Source organism: Monodon monoceros, unplaced genomic scaffold, assembly GCF_005190385.1.
Source record: "Monodon monoceros isolate NGI ecotype Baffin Bay Population unplaced genomic scaffold, NGI_Narwhal_1 Super_Scaffold_19, whole genome shotgun sequence".
Taxonomy (NCBI): Eukaryota; Metazoa; Chordata; class Mammalia; order Artiodactyla; family Monodontidae; genus Monodon; species Monodon monoceros.
In genome coordinates this window covers 40769346-40792840 of record NW_021703775.1, presented here as the reverse complement: position 1 = coordinate 40792840, position 23495 = coordinate 40769346, and the positions used below count along the sequence as shown (strand labels likewise).

Sequence of the window (23495 nt, the reverse complement as noted above, 5' to 3'; positions counted from 1 at the left end):
ATCAACAGTGTATGAGAGTTTTCTTTTCTCCATATCCTTGCCAACACTTGTTATTTCTTGCCTTTTTTTGATAACAGCCATTCTAAGGGGCATGAGGTAATATATCATTGTAGTTTTGATTTGCATTTCTTTAATAATTAGTGATGTTGAACATTCTTTAATGTGTCTATTGGTCATCTGTATGTCTTCTTTGGAAAAATGTGTTCAGATCTTCTGCCCATTTTTTAATTGGGCTGTTTGGTTTTTTTTTTGTTAAGTTGTATAAGTTCTTTATATATTAGGAATATCAATACATTATTGGATATATGAGTTGCAAATATCTTCTCCCATTCGGTAGGCTGTTTTTTTTCATTTTGCTGATGGTTTCCTTTACTGTGTCGAAGCTTTTTAGTTTGATGTAGTACCATTTATTTATCTTTGCTTTTGTTTCCCTTGTCTGAGAAGACATATCTAGAAAGATATTACTAAGACCAATGTCAAAGAGTACTGCCTATATTTTCTTCTAGGAGTTTTATTGTTTCAGGTCTTGCATCCAAGTCCCTAACCATTTTGAGGTGGTTTTTGTGTATATTTCTGTGATAGAGTGGTCTAGTTTCATTCTTTGACATGTGACTGTCCAGTTTTCCCAATACCATTTATTGAAAAGATTATACTTTCTCTACTGTATGTTCTTTGCTCCTTTGTCATATAATTGTCCATATATGTGTGGGTTTATTTGTGGGCTCTCAAATACTGTTCCATTGATCTATATGTCTGTTTTTCTGCCAGTATCATACTGTTTTGATTACTACTAATACATGATGCTTTGTAATAATTTGAAATCAGGGAGCATGATACCTCCATCTTTGTTCTTTTTTCTTAGAATTATTTTGGCTACTTGGGGTCTTATGTGGTTCCGTATTAATTTCAGAATTTCTTTGTTCTATTTCTGTGAAAAATGTTATTCATATTTTGATAGGGAGCACATTGAACCTGAAGATTGCTTTAGGTAACATGTACATTTTAACAATGTTAATTCTTCCAATTCATGATCATGGAATATCTTTCCATTTCTTTGTGTCATCTTCAATTTATTTCAACAATGTCTTATAGTTTGCAGTGTATAGATCTTTTACCTCCTTGGTTAAATTTATTACTAGGTATTTTATTCTTTTGTTGTGATTGTAATTGGGATTGTTCTCTTAATTTCTCTTTCTGCTAGTTCGTTATTAGTGTATAGAAATGCAACAGATTTTTGTATATTGATTTTGCACCCTGAAACTTCACTACATTTGTTCATTATATCTAAAAGTTTTTTGGTGGCATTTTTAGGGTTTTTATGAATAAAGTTATGTAATCCATAAATAGTGACAGTTTTAATTCTTCTTTTCCAATTTGAATGCCTTTTATTTCTTTTTCTTTCCTCATTGTTCTGGCTAGGGCCTCCAATAGTATGTTGAGTAAGAGTGGGCAGAGTGGGCATCCTTGTAAACCTTTAGCTAGATTCACTAAAAAATGAGAGAGGACTGATAAATAAAATAATAAACAAAAGAGAAATAGCAATGGATACTACAGAAATACAAAGGATTATAAGAGAATATTATGAACAGCTATATGCCAACAAATTGGACAACCTAGAAGAAAAATGGATAAATTCTTAGAATCATACAACCTTCCAGGACTGAATCATGAAAACATAGAAAATCTGAATAGGCCAATAACTAGTAAGGAGATTGAAACAGTAATCAAAAGCTCCCAAAAAACAAAAGTCTAGGGCTTCCCTGGTGGCGCAGTGGTTGAGAGTCTGCCTGCCGATGCAGGGGACACGGGTTCGTGCCCCGGTCCGGGAAGATCCCACATGCCTCAGAGCGGCTGGGCCCGTGAGCCATGGCCGCTGAGCCTGCGCGTCTGGAGTCTGTGCTCCGCAACGGGAGAGGCCACAACAGTGAGAGGCCCAAGTACAGCAAAAAAAAAAAAAAAAAAAAGTCTAGATAGCTTCACTGGTGAATTCTACCAAACATTCAATACCTATCTTTCTCAAACTATTCCAAAGAATTCAAGAGCAGGGAACACTTCCAAACTCATTTTATGAGGCCAGCATTACCCTGATACCAAAACCAGACAAGGACACTACCCAGAGAAGAAAATTATAGGCCAATCCCTCTGATGAACATAGACGCAAAAATCCTCAACAAAATGTTAGCAAACCAAATGAAACAATACTTTAAAAAGATCATACACCATGATCAAGTGGAATTTATTCTAGAGATGCAAGGATGATCCAACATCCACAAATCAATTAACATGATACACTATATTAACAAAATAAAAGATTAAAAGTAAATGATCATTTCGCTAGATGCAGAAAAAGCATTTGACAGGATTCAACACCCATTTATGATAAAAGCTCTCAATAAAATTGGTATAGAAAGAATGTACCTTAACATAATAAAGGCCATATATGACAAATCCACAGCTAACGTCATACTCAATTGTGAAAAACTGAAAGCCATCTCTCCAACACCTTTTGCATACTCTGGGATGCAAACCAAGGAAGAAGGCATAATAGAAAAGCAGCTAAAAACACCACGTAGGAGAACAGTGAGAAGAGAGTTACCCAAGGATAATAACTAGGCTTAGGCTACACGAGCCCAGAATTGGCAGAGGATAGAGGATTCAGGAAGAGAAATCTCTGCGTGGGAAAATAATATTCTATAGAAAAATTTGTACAATTGAGAGCTTGGAAAAAATTGAGAATATGCTAAAATCTATTGGGGAAGTGTAAAAGAAGAAAAATTTATTTGAACTTGACATGGCTCATTTTTCATTGAGTAAGAGTAACTGAACCATAAATAAATCAATATAATCATAGCACATGGTTTCCATAGTAAGCAAAAATATTTATAGTGCCAATATAATTTGAAATTGTTTATTTATTTTGTAACTTTCATATTCAGACATTAATAAATCACAGAAGAGTAAACTGCAGCTATAAAACAAAATAAGAGTTCTCTATAAAGTTCTCTGTGGAAAGATTAATGAAATGAGTTGAATGTAAACCAGACTACTAGAACTAAAATAGAATGAGGAAGAAGTAGGAGTTTCACTGAGATTCCTCAAAGAAAGAAGAGGTGGTTTCATTCCTAATATCTGAGTGGTTCAGAGAAGGGATATGAAAAGGCTGGGAGGGGAGGCATGTTCAAGGTTATGTTATCTATATCCATAACTTTGTGAATACTTTAGAGACAACCTCCTGCTTTCAAGTGCAGTAACTTGAAAAGGAGAATCATCTTACTGAAGTTGCTCAAAATGAACTTTTAAAAGGACATTTTAGCATGGCAATAGCAACAAGAGCTTTGATTGATTGACCGATTACTATGTTTGAAGCATATAGTGATTTCTTTTTAAATTTCAATTTTCCCTCACAATAACCCTACAAAATGAGTATTACTATTTTAATTTCATATGTGGATGAAACTAAAGCTTGGAGAGCAATACTTCACCCAAGATTACACAGTTAATAACAGAGTCAACATGCAAATCTAGGTTTTTGTGATTCCTGAGATACTGAATATACAAACGGAAAATGGCTAGACCATAAACGAATGTATGCCAATAGAACTCGGACCCACAACCTCTGCAGCAATCATCCCAGAAAGGTCAAGACTAGGTCATTGCCAGCTTCCCTATTTTTCCCACTTCCACTTTTGTCCAACTTAGGAGCAACCAGAGAAAGTAAAATAAGTTCCTCAACCCAGTTACATAGCATATCCCACTTCTAGCTAGCCCACCTCCCCTCTTCCCCATGCCAACACCCTTTAATCAGAGCCTGGCTGAAGTCTTCTCTTTTTTACTGTAAATCTTTTCCACTACCCTGCCTAACTCTGAGTCTTTGCCAAAACAATTGATGGTAGTCGAATCCTTTGCTATAGCAAGCTCTGAATAAATACCCTTTGTCCTCATTTGGGTGGGTTTTATTTCCACATACCAAATGCTATAATTTCCGTTGCTACACAGTAACGTTTAGAATTCCAACGCAACAACTAGTTGCTAGTATTCTTAAAACTTGCTTTTGGAAGGCAAAACTTTCTAGCCAAAGATAAAAATGGAAAACGTTTACAGGAGCTCCTCACCTTAGATAATTTGGGGTGGTAAATGATGGTAAAATAAAAACCGCAAATTGTTGTTCTAACCCTTACATAGACTTGTGTTCTGAAATCACAGTTGGAGGAAAAGATCCAGAACCAAACGACCTTTTAGACTGTATTCCTTGGTTCCATTCTACAGCTAGTATTGTTACAGATCAAAACAACCAGCAGTGCCCAGCTGTAAGCTGCAGATGGTGTGTTAAAGCAAAGTGTTTTCTGGCTGTCGGATGGCTTTCCCTCTGCAAATGGAGTGAAACACAGCAGGGACCAAAAGTACCTAAATATTTCCAATTAAAGCAAGGTGTATTGGAAAATAAAAAAGTTGAGGGGGAATGTTTAAAATAGTATCAAGGTATGAGGTATGACTCAGACAAACTAGGAGAGATTCTACAGCGATCATTTCCAAGTTCTTTGACTTCAGCATAGGATACCTTACGCCACTCAGCACTTGATCTATTTCCAGAGGCCACCAGTATTTATTTCTCAACTGTTGTTTCTGGGAAAATCAATTTCTCCAGAGCTTATGAAGTGTTCTCCAAAAAGCAGAGGGTAGTCTCTTTTCGAATGAAATGTGAACAGCTGGGTTATACAACATTGTACAAGTTTCTTTCTCATACTACTTCAATAAGCTTTAAATATATAGGAGGCTATGACCTAAAAAGGTTTCTAAATATCTTCACAGTTCATTTCATGGAAGTAGTGTTCAAAGAAACATAATTGAACTGATATGATCTTCATTGGAAGCCATCTTAAAGCTTTAAATGCACTTCTATATTCCATTGCAATGAAGATATTACAGAATGCTGAGTCTGAGAAAGAGCCAATGAATTAACTTTAGAATTTTTGAACTAGGATAAGGTAAAAGAAGGAAAGCTCTTATATGACAGTACAGAACAGTGATTAAAGGCTGAGGACATGGTACCAGCCTACTAGGTTTGAACTGCAGGATTTGCTGCTTTGTGGCTTTAGGCATATTATTAATTACATTATGCCTTAGTTTCTTCTTCTATTGAAAGTTATTGAGAGAGTTGAATAAGTTAGCATATGTAAAGTGCTAAGAATGTTACCTAGTTCATACTTTTCATTATCATTGCCATAATTTATTTACCATTCTCTAGGAAATTTGAGCAGTAGACCTTGGACTATTCTGGCCACACCCTTTCCTCTGAGTTTACTGTAAACAAGTTAATTTTTGATGCTATGAAAAACTGGGGTCAGAAAATATTTTTTTAAATCTCAATGTGTTCTGTTTGGGGAAGGCTGTCAAAGGAGGTAGGGGGGCTCATATGCAAGTCATACATTTCAATCCCTTAGCATTCCTACTCCCAATAAAGAGACAGATTAAATCCTCTGCCAAATGAATACCCACTACATTATACCTCCCTCCTCAAGATGTTTTTCTTCTATAGACCTATGCTGAAAACTGCAGCAAGGTGCAAGTTGCTCTGAGGGTCAACTCCCTGGGGTACCTCTGACACCATTAAGCATACAGAGCCTCTAGGAAGTCTAGGGGGTTCATTTCCCTACTGCTGTGTTTACAATTAGGTCCCTCCCTCAGCTGAAGAGTGACTCAATTTTCTATTGAAAGACTATCTTGATTTACAAATGTCTAATGAAATGACTATACTTTAAATCTGCAAAACATTTCAAATATAATATTCTATTTCCCCCACCAAAGTTCTTCCTTCACACTGGTACTGCATCAGGATATATATCACTTCCCAAAATTGAGAGTTCTTTTGTCTAGCACTCTATTTAAATCAGCACCGATTTCACAATCTGGCTTATTCAGTTCCAATTTTAGTTAATAGTATTAGAACTAATGAGCAACATTTGGATTACATGTTTGTACTGTACTATAAAAATTCTCATTCTCCTAACATGTTGTAAGCTATTTTCGTGGCTCTTTGGCTTTTAAATACCTTCTTCACTGGAAGGCAATCCATTATAGTTATTAGATTGTTGCTGTGTCAGGGTACAGAGACTAATAAACCTTGAAGAATTTAGAAAGCTACAGTTTCTGAAGTTCTTTCATCAGGTTTCTTTGGCAGGTTAAATCACTTATTAATATCAGAGAGCAGTTCATCCCAATAGTGAAAGGTCACCTTAAGTGTCTCTGTAAATAATTACATAATTCTAAAATCTTGCAGTTGAAATACCCGTTTTTAATCATCCTACTCACTTCTAAGAACATATGAAGGCAATAAAATAATTTCAAAGGTGATATTTTTAATAAAATCTGCAGCTTAATCATTGCTCATGATAGGAAATGGTCAGTAACCACATCCAAAAACACTTTTAAACTAGTAACTTAATTTACTAAACTCATCTCTTTTTCATCCTTTTTTTCTTGTCAATTCTATTTTCTAAAGATGTGGTGAGAGTTATCAAGTGTCTCATAAATGGTTATGTGTAAAATGTGCATTTGTACTTAAATTTTAACAAACAATGAAGTTAAGCCTCACTGAAGAGTCAACTATTAAGTTTATCTAACTTCCCCACCTTGGTTTGTGGGTACTATACTTCCTTTTCCATAGTTCATAAACTTAATAAACCTAAACAGTTGAAAAACAATAATTCATGCTTCTTTATATCATAACCATATGATATTAGCAGGGTTATAACTTCATCCACAACTATAATTTTGTTTTTGTTTCTTTGGCTTAGGGGCAAAAAAGCCAAAAAACAAAAAGAACATACACAAGCACACAGCACATTGCAGGCGTGTAACAATTTAGAAAATAATATCCATTTGCAAACTACAAGTACAAATATTTCTCTATAAATCTATTTAAATTATTCAAGAAAAAATTTTAGGTGTTTTTAGTCATTTCACTCTTTATTAGAAATTACTTTGAGGGCAAATAAAATGAAATGAGATGTTATACGTATCCCATTTAGTTCTCTGTAACAATATGACAGGGAAGAAGATAGAATAAACAAGCAAATTTATGTTTGCGTTATCCCAGTCTCCACTAATATACATAGGTTGATCTTCATTAGCAGAAAAAAAAAAAACAAAACAATTTCTGCACTATAAAAACTAGAATCCATGTTCTGCTGAGAACCACAACAGACAGTATTCTTGCCTTCACCTTAAAAGATCAACCTGATCAGATTTGTCTTATGTCTCCTCTTGATTTTTTCAGTTTTTTACTATTACTCTTCTTTGAATTCCCACTTGATTTGGTAAATTTCTCTAGGTCTCAATATTCATGTTTATTTTCCTCCCACCCTTGGGCATTCTCCTCATATGCTAATGAATTTACCTAAAATTGTACTTTTCTTCACTGTAAAAAGGTCACATGAAAAATGTTTAAAATAAAAGGCTGTAATTAATGAGCACATTATTAATTTTTAAATACAGTATAATGATCTTAGGGATTCAAGCCTTATGAGAGGTGTTTGACCTCAGATCTAAAAAATAGCTTGAAAAAGACTTCTAGAAGGATAGACTACTTGGTTTGTAGCTAACAAATAATTTTACATTATACCTCTGAGGAATATGTATGGGAAAAACATAAAAATGGTTATGTTACCAAGACTTTCACAGGGCTGAAAAATGCACCTATAACCTAAAACATTAATTTAATATACTCTGAACAACTGGATAGTAGCATAAATATAGAGAAGATTCCTGAAATTTTGAATAACCAGCCGTATAAACTTCCTTATAGCAAGCTCATTACTACTGAATTAACTTAGCATGTTTGAGAAAGGAATTTATACAATAGACAATTTTTAAAAACTTTTTTTCAGAATTCAGCTCAAAATGTATTGATTATAGCATACCCTTAAATAATGAATACAATCATAGTGGCATAATATTATCATAGCACTTCATTCATGACTGTAGAGTTTACATTCAGAAGTACCTAGAAAAAATTCTGCAGGATTCTGCACAAATTTTGATAAAACTAGTTATAAATCAGTCAGTACCACAGCAGCTTCTACTGATAACAATTCAAAGTAACAGCAAATGAAACCTAGGATCTCAAACTCATAGCATAGTAAAGCACCTAGAAACCATGATAGATAAAAGCATGTAATTCACATTCTCTCATTTAGAAGGATAATTCACATTCTCCTCCTAAATGAGAACTCTTGTTCACACATACCTGAGTGTTACCATCTCTGACCACCCATATGCTAACAATTTAAAAATAATGACTTGGTCTTCACTGCCAAGTCTGCAAGGGCTAACCCAGTTTTATGATGTAATGAGTCATCTAGAATAAATGCCAATCTCATTTTTTCCAACATTTGCTTTGGCAAGATAGTAGAGACAATAAGGCACTTCTCCGAAAAATTCTGAGGCCAAAATGAAAACCAAAGTTTTTTTGTTTTGTTTTGCTTTAATTTGGCCGTGCTGCGCAGCTTGCAGGATCTTAGCTCCCCAACCAGGGACAGAACCCAGACTCCGGCAGTGAAAGCACCGAGTCCTAACCTCTGGACTGCCAGGGAATTCCCAAAGAAAACCAGAGTTAAAGCACAATAAATGTGTCATCTTTGTAGTCACCTCAGAAATTATTTGCAAACCAAGTATAAGCTTCATGAAATCCTTAAAATAGGACACAATACACAGAAAACCATCTTACACCAACAGAGCAAGGCCAAAGATAATCTGAGTAGGTAAAAAAGCTACTTTGTGCTACTTATGCCCTAGTCACATACTGTGAAACACCCAGGGACTGATGTTTAACTACAGTCAAGACCAAAGTGAGAACCCATTAATCCCTTACAAAGCCTTCATTTGTTTTTCTTTGTCTTTCAAATTTGACCTTGGAAAGACAAAAATATTAGGTGACAAACTACCAAGTATAAAAATAATAAAGGACTGAAATCTAAATAGTTAATTTGACTGATAAGGTCCATTGCCTGTTGCTTATTTATCTCTTCTATTCTAATTAATAGAAGAGATAAATAAGCAAATAGGGCTACTGTATCATGATTGCTCTTAACTGAAACTGTGTAAAGATCAAATAGAAGGTTAAAATTACATGGACTGGAGAGGTATCAGTTTGGAATAAGAAGAGACATATTTGCTAAGTTCTAAGATATATTTTTTTCATACTTACTTGTTTGTTTGCTTATTCACTCAGTGAATGTCTATGGAACATCTAATATGAGCCTCTTTTAAGCTCTGAAGATATAGTAGTGAACAAAACAGCCAAAAATAGCTATCTTCTTGGAACTTACATTCTGGTTGGGGGCTCTATCTAACTGTACTTGCTATTTGGTCTTGGATATCTAATGGGCATATCAAACTTGACAAGTCCAAAAAATTCTCAATCCCTTTCCCCTTCAAATGTATTTCTCCTCCAGTCTTTCCTATCTCAGTAAATGGCATGTCCATTCACCCTGTTGCTTATGCCAAAAACTACAGTTACTCTTGTTTTCTCTCATTCCCTCATTCTACACTTACAATCTATCCGTCATCAAATGCTGCTGGTTCTACCTTCCGAATATATTCCAAATGTGACTGTTTTTCAACACCTGCTACCACCCTGGTCCATCATTTCTCAATTATACTGCCATAATAAGTTTTCTAACTTTCCTCATTCTGTAAGAGGAAGCAGGGGAGAGGGAGAGAAAGAGAGAAAAAGAGAGACTACAAAATAGAACAAATAGAGAAAGACTGTTTCTAGTTGTTTACCTAAGGTATCCAGGAATTAGGTTGAAACAAATAAATATATACATATATATTAGCATATATATACACATTTTAATATAGTCTTACAAGCTTGATTTTTAATTATATAATATTTTAGTAATAATAAAACACAACTAAGTTGAAATGCAACCACTAAACATAAAATTTAAAAAGTACTTTTCCAATCCACATCCATTGGAAAGTTCTTAAAACACTGGCAACCTGGTAGCAGAGAATAATTTCCAGTGCTCAGACTTTGGTCTTAATATATCATTTTCCTATAAAATGAACCAAAGTTCCTTAAAAATGGCAGGAACTGTATAATGTCTGCATGGAAAAACAAGCTTTTACCTTAGATAGCAAAAAAAAAATCGGAGAATTTCATATAATAAAATAATATGATAGATGTACTATCATTGTATATACTCTAATGAATTAATTAATCTAGATATTGATCAACAACTACTGTTAACATCAGAAAACAAGAAAAACAGGTATTATGTGCTTCATTTTAGATAAACACAACACTATGAAATAGCATTGCTACAAAAAGAGAAATGAACAAATCTAATCAAGCCTCCAGTTCTAATGGAGAGAAAAATATATATGAGTGTTGGTTTGCAAACTTGGGAATTTACCAGGTGAAATCTGAAACTGGCCCCTATACATGGAAGAGATCCAAGAAAGAGGCAGACCACTCCAGATTGGTAGGTGGCAGGTTTAATAAGCAAGGGGACTTAATTACCAGGTTTGTTTTGGGCAGCTTCAAGACAAGTAGATCTTCACACCTGCCCACCAGAATCTTAAAAGTTGACACAGAGGCTTTAACTGGGTCTGGTCATGTACACTGTCCAGATGTCTCAACAGCACATTACTCTCTCAAGGTTGCATCCTTGAAAACAGCTCCAGCTGTGGGATCAGTGGGTGGAACATATATTCCAAGGACAGAGGAGGGGGTGAGGAGCTTCTGATTGCCCAGGCCCAACTCACAGGTCAACGGCTGGTCATGACCTCTCAAAAACTCCTCCAACAAAGAAAAAAGAACATGTTAAAAGGACACACGAGGGGTGCAACCAGCAAAAGCTAAACTGTAGGAAACTGCTGAACAAAGAATCTTGTTTCTGATTCAACAGATATGTTGTAAGTAGTGTTTTTATCTTTAGTTTTGGTATACATTTATTTATTTTTGGCTGTGTGTTGGGTCTTTGTTGCTGCGCACGGGCTTTCTTTTTAGTTGAGGCAAGCAGGGGCTACTCTCCGTTGAGATGCAACGGGCTTGTCATTGCGGTGGCTTCCCTTGTTGTGGAGCACGGGCTCTAGGCACGCAGGTTTCAGTAGTTGTGGCTCAAGAGCTCTAGAGCACAGGCTCAGTAGTTGTGGCACATGGGCTTAGCTGCTCCGCGGCATGTGGGATCTTCCCGGACCAGGGCTCGAACCCATGTGCCCTGCATTGGCAGGTGGATTCTCAACCACTGCGCCACCAGGGAAGCCCGAAAAATGAGATAGATGGAGAGAAACAGAAACCATGCCCTCTAAGTTACAAGGCCCATAAGGTAGAAACAAAATGATACATCAAGAATACCAAGCTTTTTTGCAGAGGACCAGAGAAACCACAGACAAGGAAACAACTTGCTGACAGACCCTGACTAAGCATCACACAGGTTCAGGCACACTGAAGGACTAGAATGACATAGTAAACTTTAGACCTCAAATGACTAAAATCTACCACATGTTACATAATGAACCCTGCACATACAACCCATGATGAGGTTTGAAGAACAGTCACACCTGCACAGAGAACTCTAGAAACTTACAGTTTGCTTTACACCAATCATTTCCTGGCCCCCTCCCCCTCTTGCTTCCTGCTTCCACTATAAATACCCCAGTCAACAGCCTATCCAGGAGACAGATCTGAGCTTTGCCTCTTGTTTCCTTGCTTGGCTGCCCTGCAATAAAGCCTTTTCTTTCTGGAAAAGACTACTGCCTCAGTATTTGCTCTTTCCATTGTGGACTGGGCAACAAGCCACTTGCTCTGTTACAAAATCTTTTATAGTAAAAGGGAATTAAGAGATATGTCAACTAATTGAAATGTTTAGAATTTAGTTGGTTCCTGATTTTTAAAACAACATATAAAAATAATTGTGGCATTTGTGAAAAAGTTGGAAAAATTTAAACAATGATTGCATCTTTTCTGATATTAAGCATTTATTGTTAAATTTTTGGAATAATAATGATATCATGGGTATCTTTAAAAAGAAAACTATTAACTTTCAGAGAAACATACTGATATATTTGCAGATAATACATCTTATATCTGCTCCAGAAATGATAAGATAAAGGGAAGTATGTAGGAGTATATAACACAAGATGGGCCAGGTATTGATAATTGTTGATGATGGGTCACAGTGAAGTACTTTATTATGCTCTTCGATTTCTATATATGGTTAAAGTTTTATACAATAAATAATTTAAAATACATATGCAAGGCCAACATGATATAAATATATATAAGTAAAGTTTTTGAGACAAGAAAACATAACTGTGTTCCTTTCATTGTCGTGTCATTTGCTAAGTGTTTTGAATCATTTAAAATCGGATAAAAATGTCATATTTGAGGCTTCATGTTTTTGGTGTATATTTTGTTGGTAGAGGTGTTTCCACAGCAGCAGAATTTACATTTTCTGGCAAAACTTCTCATGTGTCAGTACTTTTAATATTGTATACATCAAATTATAGTAAAAAGACAACTATAAACAAGATGCAGTTCCTCTACTTTAATTAACCACACAGCTCTATTATAGTAAGCCAAAATTATATTCCACCATCAAGTCGGGTTCTTTCATTACATCATTTTGTGATGGATCATTAAAAATATCTTGAAAACCAATAGCTTCATCATTACCCCTCAACATATCCAGTGTAAGATTTGAGCTAGGAAAAAATGGAAGATACTGAACATGCTCCACTGCATTGAATTCCATTTGTAATTCTATTAGGGCAAATAGACCCTGGATGTTTCTTAACGTGGATAAATTCATTTTATTTCCATTGAGCATTTTATTTTGGTATACTAGTCAGCTGGGGCTGCCATAACAAAATACCACCAACTAGGTGGCCTAAACAATAGACATTTATTTTCCCACATTCTGAAGTTTGAAATCAAGATGCTGGCAGGGTTGGTTTCTCCTAAGGTCTCTGTCCTTGGCTCACAGACAGCTGTCTTCTCATTGTGTCCTCACTTGGCCTTTGTGTAAATCTCTGGTGTCTCTTCCTCTTCTTCTAAGGATATCAATCATTGGATTCGGGTCCTTATGACTTAATTTAATCTTAATTACCTTCTTAAAGGCCCTATCTCCAAATACAGTCACCTTGGGAGTTAGTGCTTCAATATATGAATTTGGGTAATACTGTTCAGTACGTAACAAGCTGAAAAGTTTTTTTTTATTTCTAATAATTCAAGAGGATGACTGGGCAAAAGTTAATTTTTCACATAAGAAAAATATTTTGAAAGAAGATCACGACTTTCAAAAGGTCCACTTGCTGAAAGTTCAGAGACTGGAATACTATCCATTAGCTGAGATCCAAGTCCTCTGGCATTCACTTTCAGCCTGCTGTGCACACAGCCACTCAGCCCCCTGATGTCAGCCAGCCCGTCACTTCTAATTTTGGGAGTTGATTCCTCACATTTGCTGGCACATGCTTTTTTTTTTTTTAATATGCACAGATTTGTGGTCAAAAAGATTTAAAAGTTACAGATAGCAAATAAACATACGAAAAGATGCTTCACATCATATATCATTAGGGAAATGCAAATTAAAACAACGAGATACCACTACACACCTATCAGAATGGCTAAAATCCAGAACTGACAACGTCAGATGCTGATGAAGTATGGAACATCGGGAATTCTTATTTATTTCCGGTAGAAGTGCAAAATGGTACAGTCACTTTGGAAGACAGTTTGGTGGCTTCTTAAAAACTAAACATACTCTTACCATACAACGCAGCAAATGCACTCCTTGGTATTTACCCAAAAGAGTTGGAAATGCATATCCACACAAAAACCTGCACATGGATGTTTACTGCAGCTTTATTCACAAACGCCAAAACCTGGAAGTGACCAAGATGCCCATCAGCAGGAGAATGGATAAAGAAACTGTGGTGCATCCAGGCAACAAAATAGTATTTAGCACTAAAAAGAAATAGCTATCAAGCCATTAAAAGACATGGAGTAAACTTAAATGCATATCACTAAGTGAAAGAAACCAATCAGAAAAAGTTTCGCAGTGGACTTCTCTGGTGGCACAGCGGTTAAGAACCCTCCTGTCAATGCAGGGGACACGGGTTCAATCCCTGCTCCAGGAAGATCCCACATGCTGCGGGGCAACTAAGCCCTTGCTCCACAGGTACTGAGCCTGCGCTCTAGAGCCCACGAGCCACAACTACTGAAGCCCATGCGCCTAGAGCCCTTGCTCTGCAACAAGAGAAGCCACCGCAATGAGAAGCCTGCGCACTGCAACAAAGAGTAGTCCCTGCTCGCTGCAACTAGAGAAAAAGCCAGCGCGCAGCAACGAAGACCCAACGCAGCCTAAATAAATAAATACATTTAATTAATAAAAAGAAAAAGTTATGTACTGTATGATTCTAACTATATGATATTCAGAAAAGAGACAAACTATGCATATGTTCAGTAGTTGCTTAGAGGGAAAGGGGACATGAATAGGTGAAGCACTGAGGATTTTTAGGGCGGTGCAAATACTCTGTATGATGCCATAATGATGTATACATTTCATTATACATTTGCCAAAGTCGATAGAATGCACAACACCAAGAACGAATCTTTTTTTTTTTTTTTTTTTGGCGGTACGCGGGCCTCTCACTGTTGTGGCCTCTCCCGTTGCAGAGCACAGGCTCCAGACGTGCAGGCTTAGCAGCCATAGCTCACGGGCCCAGCCGCTCCACGGCATGTGGGATCTTCCCGGACCGGGGCACGAACCCGTGTCCCCTGCATCGTCAGGCGGATTCTCAACCACTGTGCCACCAGGGAAGCCCCCAAGAGTGAATCTTAATGTAAACTATGGACTTTGGGTAACTATGATATATCAATGTGGGTACATCAATTATAACAAATGTACCATTCTGGTGAGGGGTGTTGATAATGGGGGAAGTTATGCATGCCTGGGGACAAGGCATATGGGGAATCTCCATACTTTCTGCTCGATTTTGTAGTGAACATAAAGCTGTTCTAAAAAACAGTCTATTTTTAAAAAATAATAAAATTTTAAAAGTTTTAAAAATTTGAATCACACCCCTTTTATTTACTGTGTGATTTTGAACAAATTAATTAGTATCTTTGTAGTCCAGTATACCTATCTGGAAAATGGAATAATAAAAGTATTTGCTTTTCAGAATGATTAAGGATAATTTTAAATGAAAAAATAAGGATTTTACAAAATGCTTTCTGATACTGATTTGTACTAAATTGATGGGAGGCTTTCAGCTGGGACATAAGTGAAACAGTGCAGATAGGGGGCCATTTATTCCTTTACACTACTTCTATAAGGGAAATCATAGAAATATTTCTTTCTAACGATTATTTTATAGATTCTCGAGATCTAGATATAAGATTTATGTCTATAATAATCTTGCTTCATTAAAAAATAATAACTGTTTTCACGAAGCAATATATATTCAGGGTACAAATTTTAAACTTAACTAAATCATACATGGTGAAAAGAAATTCCCCCTACTCCCTTCTTCATCATATATATATATATATATATATATATATATATTCCATACAGATGACCTAGTTTTATTAGTAAGAACTTTGGTAAAATTTGTTTACTTAAAAATAAAAGATTTGCCAGAGCAATGTATTACTTCCTTTACATACCTTTCCCTTAATTTTCAAAACATCATTTCTAATAAACTCATATTCCCACTGTGTAAAGAAACCGAAATTTAAAGTGATTAAGGAGCTGCTCAGAACTGTGAGTTAGGATTTATTCCATATCTATGTGATTGTGATTCCAAAACCAAAGGCTTTTAATTTGACTAATCAGCTTTATTAATGCTGAGTTCCTGAGTAAAGATTCAATTTATTCTCTTACCTAAAATAACATTTCTAATCTTTAAGAAGTTTTACTTTGATTTTCTTTGTTCCCTCTACCCATCTTTCTCCCTTGCCACCTCCCTAAACCTCCTAAGAACTGTCATTTTCTAGGATTTCAGGATGAGACTCTGTACAATCACATTTTTTTCACTTTTTCTAACTTTAGAAATGTGGTAGTCAATGACAAGTTTAGACAGCTTTTCTTCAGATTCAATTTTGGTCATATACAAGACTCATTCAGCCTTCTCAGGTCCTTTCATGAACAGTCTCAGAAGTAAGGCACCTTAGATTTGATATATTTCAAGTCTCATAAAATGCGCTGTTCATTTTCAAGTATGTTCAGTCATAGCCACTCTCTTTCTATACCTCAAAGTCAAGAGAGGTATTCCTATAAAAGAATTTCGAACCTACTGCTGTTAATTCCGTATGAATACTGCAAGGAGATGATAGAAATACCCAAAGGAAGCACCATTTTAGCACCGGGCTAAAACAAAATAAAATGTCAAGTCATATTTGTCTTTCTCTTTTATTCCATTTATTTATTATTAAGCACAGATATTAAAAAAACAAAAAACCTAAGAGCTAATATGTGATTTCAGAGCTTTCTGTCTTTCAAATAACTTACGCTAACTGGTGTGTCCATAGACAGTGTGATATAATGGAAAGCATAGTAGCTGGATGAGCTCCAATTCTTACTAATGGAAGATCCTAGGCATCCATTCACTAGTCTTCAGCTTCAACTTCCATAAAATCATTTTAATATCTACTGGGGCTATTTAGAAGCTTCAGTGGTATGTATCAAATGTTTTATAAACTGTAAAACATGTAAAGTGGAGGATATATTATCTCTGAAAAAGGTATGTTTTTTGGTAACAGAGTTTTGCCACAAAACCTCATTCCTTTTTCACTGCACTTAAGAGTCCATACAAATATTTAAAATTAGTTTCAAATTTGGCATATGAATTTTATCCATGGCTGGGAAGATGGAAAGGTAACATAATGACAGAGTCATGCAAGCTCCAGGAAGAATGACTCTGTGAATTTTAGCAGCGTCTTCTAGAGTGCTGGGGTAGAGTGATAAAACTCAAAGAAACTTTTTCAGAAGGGGAATGGAGAATAAGAGATATAAAGTTCCAAGTCTAAAGCAACCAAAATAATCAACTATACTCCAATATAAAATAAAGGTTTCTTTTAAAAAGCAACAAAAATAATTATTGGTGAAAACTCTATAACCCAAAACCCAAGGCTGCCAGATAAGCTTTTCCTTTTCTCAACATGGATATGTACTGTCTCCAAAACTCTCATGCTGGAGTCTCAGGTAATGGACAACTCAGCAGTGGGAACTATATGGGAACAGACAGCTCTGACCAGCCTAACTCAATTCATACCATAAATGTAACTCTCAAGAGTAGTTCTGATGCTAACTAACCTTCTGAGATTTTCAGCTTGGAGACAGATGCCCAACAACCTGTATCTATAAATAATAAGAATACACGTGGGAGCTAATCACTTGTTCTTGCTTCCACCTTTAACAATTTTGATATTTTATTTTATTGTTTTTGTTAATTGCTACTTTGAAAGCACATATGCAGAATAATACCTTTCAGTAAAGAAATTTCAGAAAATCAGTATCAGGCCTGAAGATAATGTTCATTCACTGAGTGAGTGCTAAACTGGACGATTAATGAATGAGGAATGAAGATAGCTTTATAAGGTAAATAGTTCTTTCCTCTTTTCTAAAGATAAATGAGAGTTCTTTAAGTCTTAGCTGATGTCTTGGGACCATAGAAAAATACAAATATAAACCTGTCTTTATTTTTTAAATAGATGTATTCCTAGCATGTGCAACTTACTACTTTATAAATCTAACATATTTTTCTGAGTTAATTAAAGGGGCTTGATATTCACATTTCAAAAGTTGAATACTCTTTAAAAAAATTGTTTTTTTTAATTTTTTAGCCACGTTGCACAGCATGTGGGATCTTAGTTCCCCCACCAGGGATCGAACCCGCGCCCCCTGCATTGGGAGCTCAGAGTTTTAACCACAGGACCACCAGGGAAGTCCCTGAACACTCTTTTTTTTTTTTTTTCTTTTGCTGTACGTGGGCCTCTCACTGTTGTGGCCTCTCCCGTTGCGGAGCACAGGCTCCGGGCGCGCAGGCTCAGCGGCCATGGCTCACGGGCCTAGCCTCTCCGTGGCATGTGGAAACTTCCTAGACCGGGGCACGAACCTGTGTCCCCTGCATCGGCAGGCGGACTCTCAACCACTGCACCACCAGGGAAGCCCTGAACACTCTTTTAATGTATATAAATATTATTAAATATATCTTTTTAAATTTATAAATTTAGAGTTCTTTTTCTTAAATTGATAAAGTCTGGTAGCTTTACTAACTCTTCAACATAGACAAACAAGACTACTTGAGATAAAGCATTTTTGTCACTGCCACATTTATTCAGCATACTGTAAACTGTCAGTATGACAAGAGATAGTGAAAACAATTTTGGCATTCATCTTCACATTGCATAAACACTGAGGGAGTTGAAACCGGGAAGCTCTAATTTAGACAAGCTGACCAGCAGTTACCAATTTCTGAGGAATAAAGCTCCATTTTCATGTGTTGGACAAGAGGAAAGAAGTTCCCAGAAAACTTGGCAACACCCTTAGATCTCATCTTAACTTCCCCCAAACTTTGTGTTGTGGATAAATCCTTTAATATTTTGGGGCCTCTAATGTGCAAAATGAGGAGGCTGAAGACATTGGTCCCCAAGTTCTTTACTACAAAGCTCCTTTTAAAATTTTACTTAACTACTTTAAAAACTAATTTTAGACTTACATAAGTGTTCAAGAGTAATACAAAGGGTTTTCTTCTACCTCGCATGCTGCTTCTTCTAATGTTATGTTACACAACCACAGTAAAATGGTAGAGAACAAGAAATTAACATTGACACAATGTTATTAAGTAAACTACACCAACTTTCCACTAATGTAATATTTCTTTTCCAGCATTCTATACAGGATCTTGTATTATATTTAGTTGTTATTTATACTTGTTATACAATCTGTAGCAGTTCTTCAGCTTTCCTTGCCTTTCATGCTTATGACACTTTTGAAGAGTATTCATCAACAATTTTGTAGAATGCCCATAAATTGGGGATCATCTGGTGTTTTCACAGATTGAGGTTATACATCATTGTCAAAAATACTACAAACAATGTTGTACCCTTCTCAGTGCTTCACATCAAGGGCTTCGTGATGTCAATATGTCTTATTCCTAGTGATGTTTACCTGGATCGCTAGGTTAAGATGGTATCCGCTAGGTTTCTCCAATATAAAGTTACCGTCCTTCCCTTTGTAGTTGGTAAGTATCTTGGGGGACATACCTGAGACTATGTAAATCTTTTCCTCCTCAAACCTTTTCCCAAGATTTCCCTAATTTTAGTATTCATTGGTGGATTTTTGTCTGTAACAATTATGACTGTAGTTATTGCCTCATGATGATCCTTTATTTCCCTTCTTCCTTCTATATGTTTTCATTAGAATTCTACTGTAAGGAAGGTTTGTCATGTTTCCCCCATTTTTTAGTTAATCTGACTATTTACTTACATTAGTAAGGATCCATGAATATGTATTTTATTCTGAGTTATATTCCAATACTATCACTTTTTATTCTGTTGGGAAACTTATTCCAGTTTTGTCCATTAGGGCTCCTTCAGGATGGCTCTTGTGTTGTTTCTTTTCTTTTCTTTTTTTTTTCCTTTGTAACACTTTCTTACTTTCTGGGATGAGAAGAAGTTTCAGACTCCTCTTGTATTTTCCTGCCCAGTTCTGGAATCAAACAGTTATTCAAGGAGCCCTAGTTCCTTTTACTGGAGAATGGGGTTTATAAACCAAGATCTGGATCCTTGGCATGCTAATTGCTACTGGGATGTCATGGCTTCTAGGCCATATTAATAGACAGAACTAGGAAATATGTGTTTGTGTACTAACTCCTGCATGGGTGGATGCACACAAACACACACCATGTCTATTGTTCTGCCTATTAATCTATCAAAAACCATGAGTTTATACTGACACCTCCAATTCGAATGCAACACCACGTGGTTCATTCTAACCTCCCTTCTTTCCATATTTAGAAATTCTTTCTCCAAAAGTGAGAAATGAGAAATCTGGCTTTCATTACATCTACACTACATTTTCTTACTTATAAGTTTTAGCATACACATAAAACAGTTTCAGAATTGCTAAATCATACCCCTACGAAAAACATTTTTACTGACCAGAGTTTATCTTTACCTTACAGTATTTTCCACAGTTACTTATATTAGTTCTTGACTTCTCCACTCCATTCAATGTGGGTGTGTTATTCATTTGTAATGCAGTTAAGTTCACTTGTTAGTGTCTGTATTCAACTTTTGTTTCCCACCACATCACGGTTGGTTTTAAATGTTTGTTTATTTTAGGGCACATGTGAATACTACCAGGGCCTTTTAAAATTATTATTATTTCCCCCAAAGCATTCATGTTTTAAAATTGTTGTCTATGAAAAAATTTCATTTATTAAGTGGTCATTTTCCATTTCCCTGATTATGTTTTGTTTTAATTAAAGTCATAGAAAACTACAAAGAGAGTTTCCAATGTTATCTCTGAGTTGATTTAAATTCTGACCAAAAGAAGAAAAATAATTAACAATCAGCTGTCTCATACAGCATTACAATTTCTCATAATTATAACTGTTAAGCATAATCTTATGACTATAATTAAAATGCATAATTTTAATTGTTTTTCAAAAAGTACATTGCAAACAGTTCACTTTACTACTTCCAAAGGCACATAGACTAAAACACTGGACTAAAGGGTTTCTAAGATTATATGCCCGTTTATGATTCAATCCTGAGTCAGAAGAAGAGGCCTGATTTTCTGCACCACACCTGACCCACAAAACCACTCTCCAGTGATAAACAGGGAAGGGAGGAATAGATGTAAATGACTAGCTGGACAAATAATTTTCCTATCTGTCAAAGGTCAAAGTTGATTAAAGTATACCATGAAATTAAAAACACTATATTTTGGTATGTGAAATGGAAATCACAATGATTCAAGTTATACAATACCTACAATTACACAAACTATCAAATTCTTGAAGTTAGAATTCCTCAGATTTAACAATATGAAGAGACTCTTAGAATGAAGTTGATGAGTTTGACAAGAAATTCTCTAAAAAACATGATTCATGTGTTAGTTATTTTTAAGCAGAATATCCTCCCAAATAATTCATTTCTACCACATTTTTTTTAACATTTTGTGTACTTTCCTTTAAAATCTTTATTTGAATTTTACATCTTAACATTAGTCATGGGACAGTATATAAAGAGAACACATTATCCTGATTGATAGCTGGAGATTGACAAGTCTCATTGTCAGTTTGGTAGAATTGTATATGTATCCTAGCTCGGAATTTGAAATCTCCCTCAGAGATTGTGTGCTAATTAACAATGAACTGCAATATATTTTCATAATTTTGTCATTTGGTTGAATTCAGGTGAATCTAAGGTGCCAAATAAAGTTGCAAGTTGTGCTGAATACAAGCCCTGGCATCTTAGATGTCACATGCCCATTAGAGAACACTCAACCAATGGATACAATGGTGTCATTTTGGAGCATTCTCAGTTGGTACACAAAACTAGCAGTGATTACAGCAGGTTTTCTGATAATAAAATATCATGATATTCCTAACAACACTGATAATAAATACACTCCTAGAAAAGATGAGTTACCTCAAGCCTGAGAATTGTGTTATAAAGGAGAATATGAGTAGGATTTGAACTTAAGTACAAATAATTCAGGAAATATTTCCACTAAAATTCTAAGTCCCACAATAATTTTTGTTTTCTTTGAGTTTAGATAGTCTGTATTTTTCAGAAATAGATTTTAAATGAGTAAAATGTCTCACTTTCTTATAAGTTATATATATTATATATATACATACATATATACATACATACATACATATATATATATATATACATATATATATATATATATTGCCAGAGAGAGGGAAAATACTTGCAAAGCTCTAAAAATGGTAATTATCTAAAATTTTTACTTGCCCTGACTTATCATAATTTCTAATTAATGTCTAATATCTATGATTATCCACAGTTTTCTAATATACATATTGTTACTCAATGAGTTCATTAATTCAGAGAGTCGTGAAAATAGTCTTGACACTATTTTATTCTTCTTATATTTATGTAAAAAATGTTCATCAACTAGCATTTTAGTGTTAGGGACCGCAATATTAAAAGCCTTTGGTACTTGCATATTCACAGTAATATCATGTTCTCTCTTTTCTCACTGAAAGGATGAGAACCCCAAACTTTTAGTGACTATTAATAGAGTCCCTTACATTAACCTATAATTACATTTAATGTAAGAATGTGCCCTGTTTTAGGTCTTACCCATCGCCTATCCTCTGATACATCAGAAGTTCACTGACTTTTTCTTCCTTTACAAATGAAGTTAAATAGTTCCCGTAATGGATTTCTACTACCTTTTTGATTTTTATTTGCCACTGTAAATTTCTCACACTGAGTCACATTCACACACTCATTTAGTGTTTTTGTAAACTTTCTAAGGTTTTAATTCTTGAAAGTATTATTCTGAAGATGACTTACATCAAGGACCACATGTTTCTGACATGAAGTCTCAATAATAAAATCTCTAAAAGGACTACTTAGCCCAGACCTTGGCTTCTCAATACTATTCTCCAATAAAAGGAACTAGGTCTCCCTGGGAAATGTCTGATGTCAGAGATAGGGCACAGAAATGTACAACATGCCCCTGGAACATCTTGAATTGGCAATAAAAAAGTACATACACACAAAGAAATGGGGGGCATGTTGAAAGAACACAGGGGCCAACTCAAAGGAGCTGCCAATGGCTAAATCTGGCACACAGTTAGCAACAAAATAAACAATGAAAATATTGGATTACAAGAAATAAAGTAAAATAAATATGCATTTATCCATATTAGTATAAATGAATGGATGAATAAAATAAATAGTTACATAAATGCAGGAGGAAAATTGCTGTTTTTTAAATAGGAAATTCCAATTAACAAATGTAGGAGGAATAAACAAAATAGAAATTTACCATTAGACAAATACCACAATAACAGTGGCAGGCAAGAATTATCCATGGATGATAAAATAACTGGATAGAAGTATTATGAGAAACAGGACATTTGGATAGTCTTAAAGTATCTCCTTAAGAGAGACCTGTCAATTACAAAAGAAGAATTATAACATTACAGTGGAGAAAACTGACACCACCTTAACCATGTGATCAAGATTAATACTATCAGAAATAAGACATATTGACTTTATGGCCTTCCTGAAATGATGTGCTGAGAAGGATATATTATTTCTGTGGTGTTCTTGCCAAAAATGCATAACCTAATTATGAGAAAATACTGCACAAGCCTGAATTGAGAGGTATTCTACAAATAATTGGCCTAGAGTCTTCAAAAGTGTCAAGGTCATGAAAGACAAAAAAAAAAAAACCTGAGGAAATGAGGAACTGTCCTAGACTGAAGGAAGA

The 23495-nt window shown here is 35.3% G+C and overlaps 1 pseudogene; it reads right to left on the bottom strand.

Annotated features, from left to right (window-relative positions):
* Window positions 1–12575: 12575 nt before the first annotated feature.
* On the bottom strand, window positions 12576–22358 carry LOC114900461 (annotated as a pseudogene).
* Between the last annotated feature and the right edge of the window lie 1137 nt (window positions 22359–23495).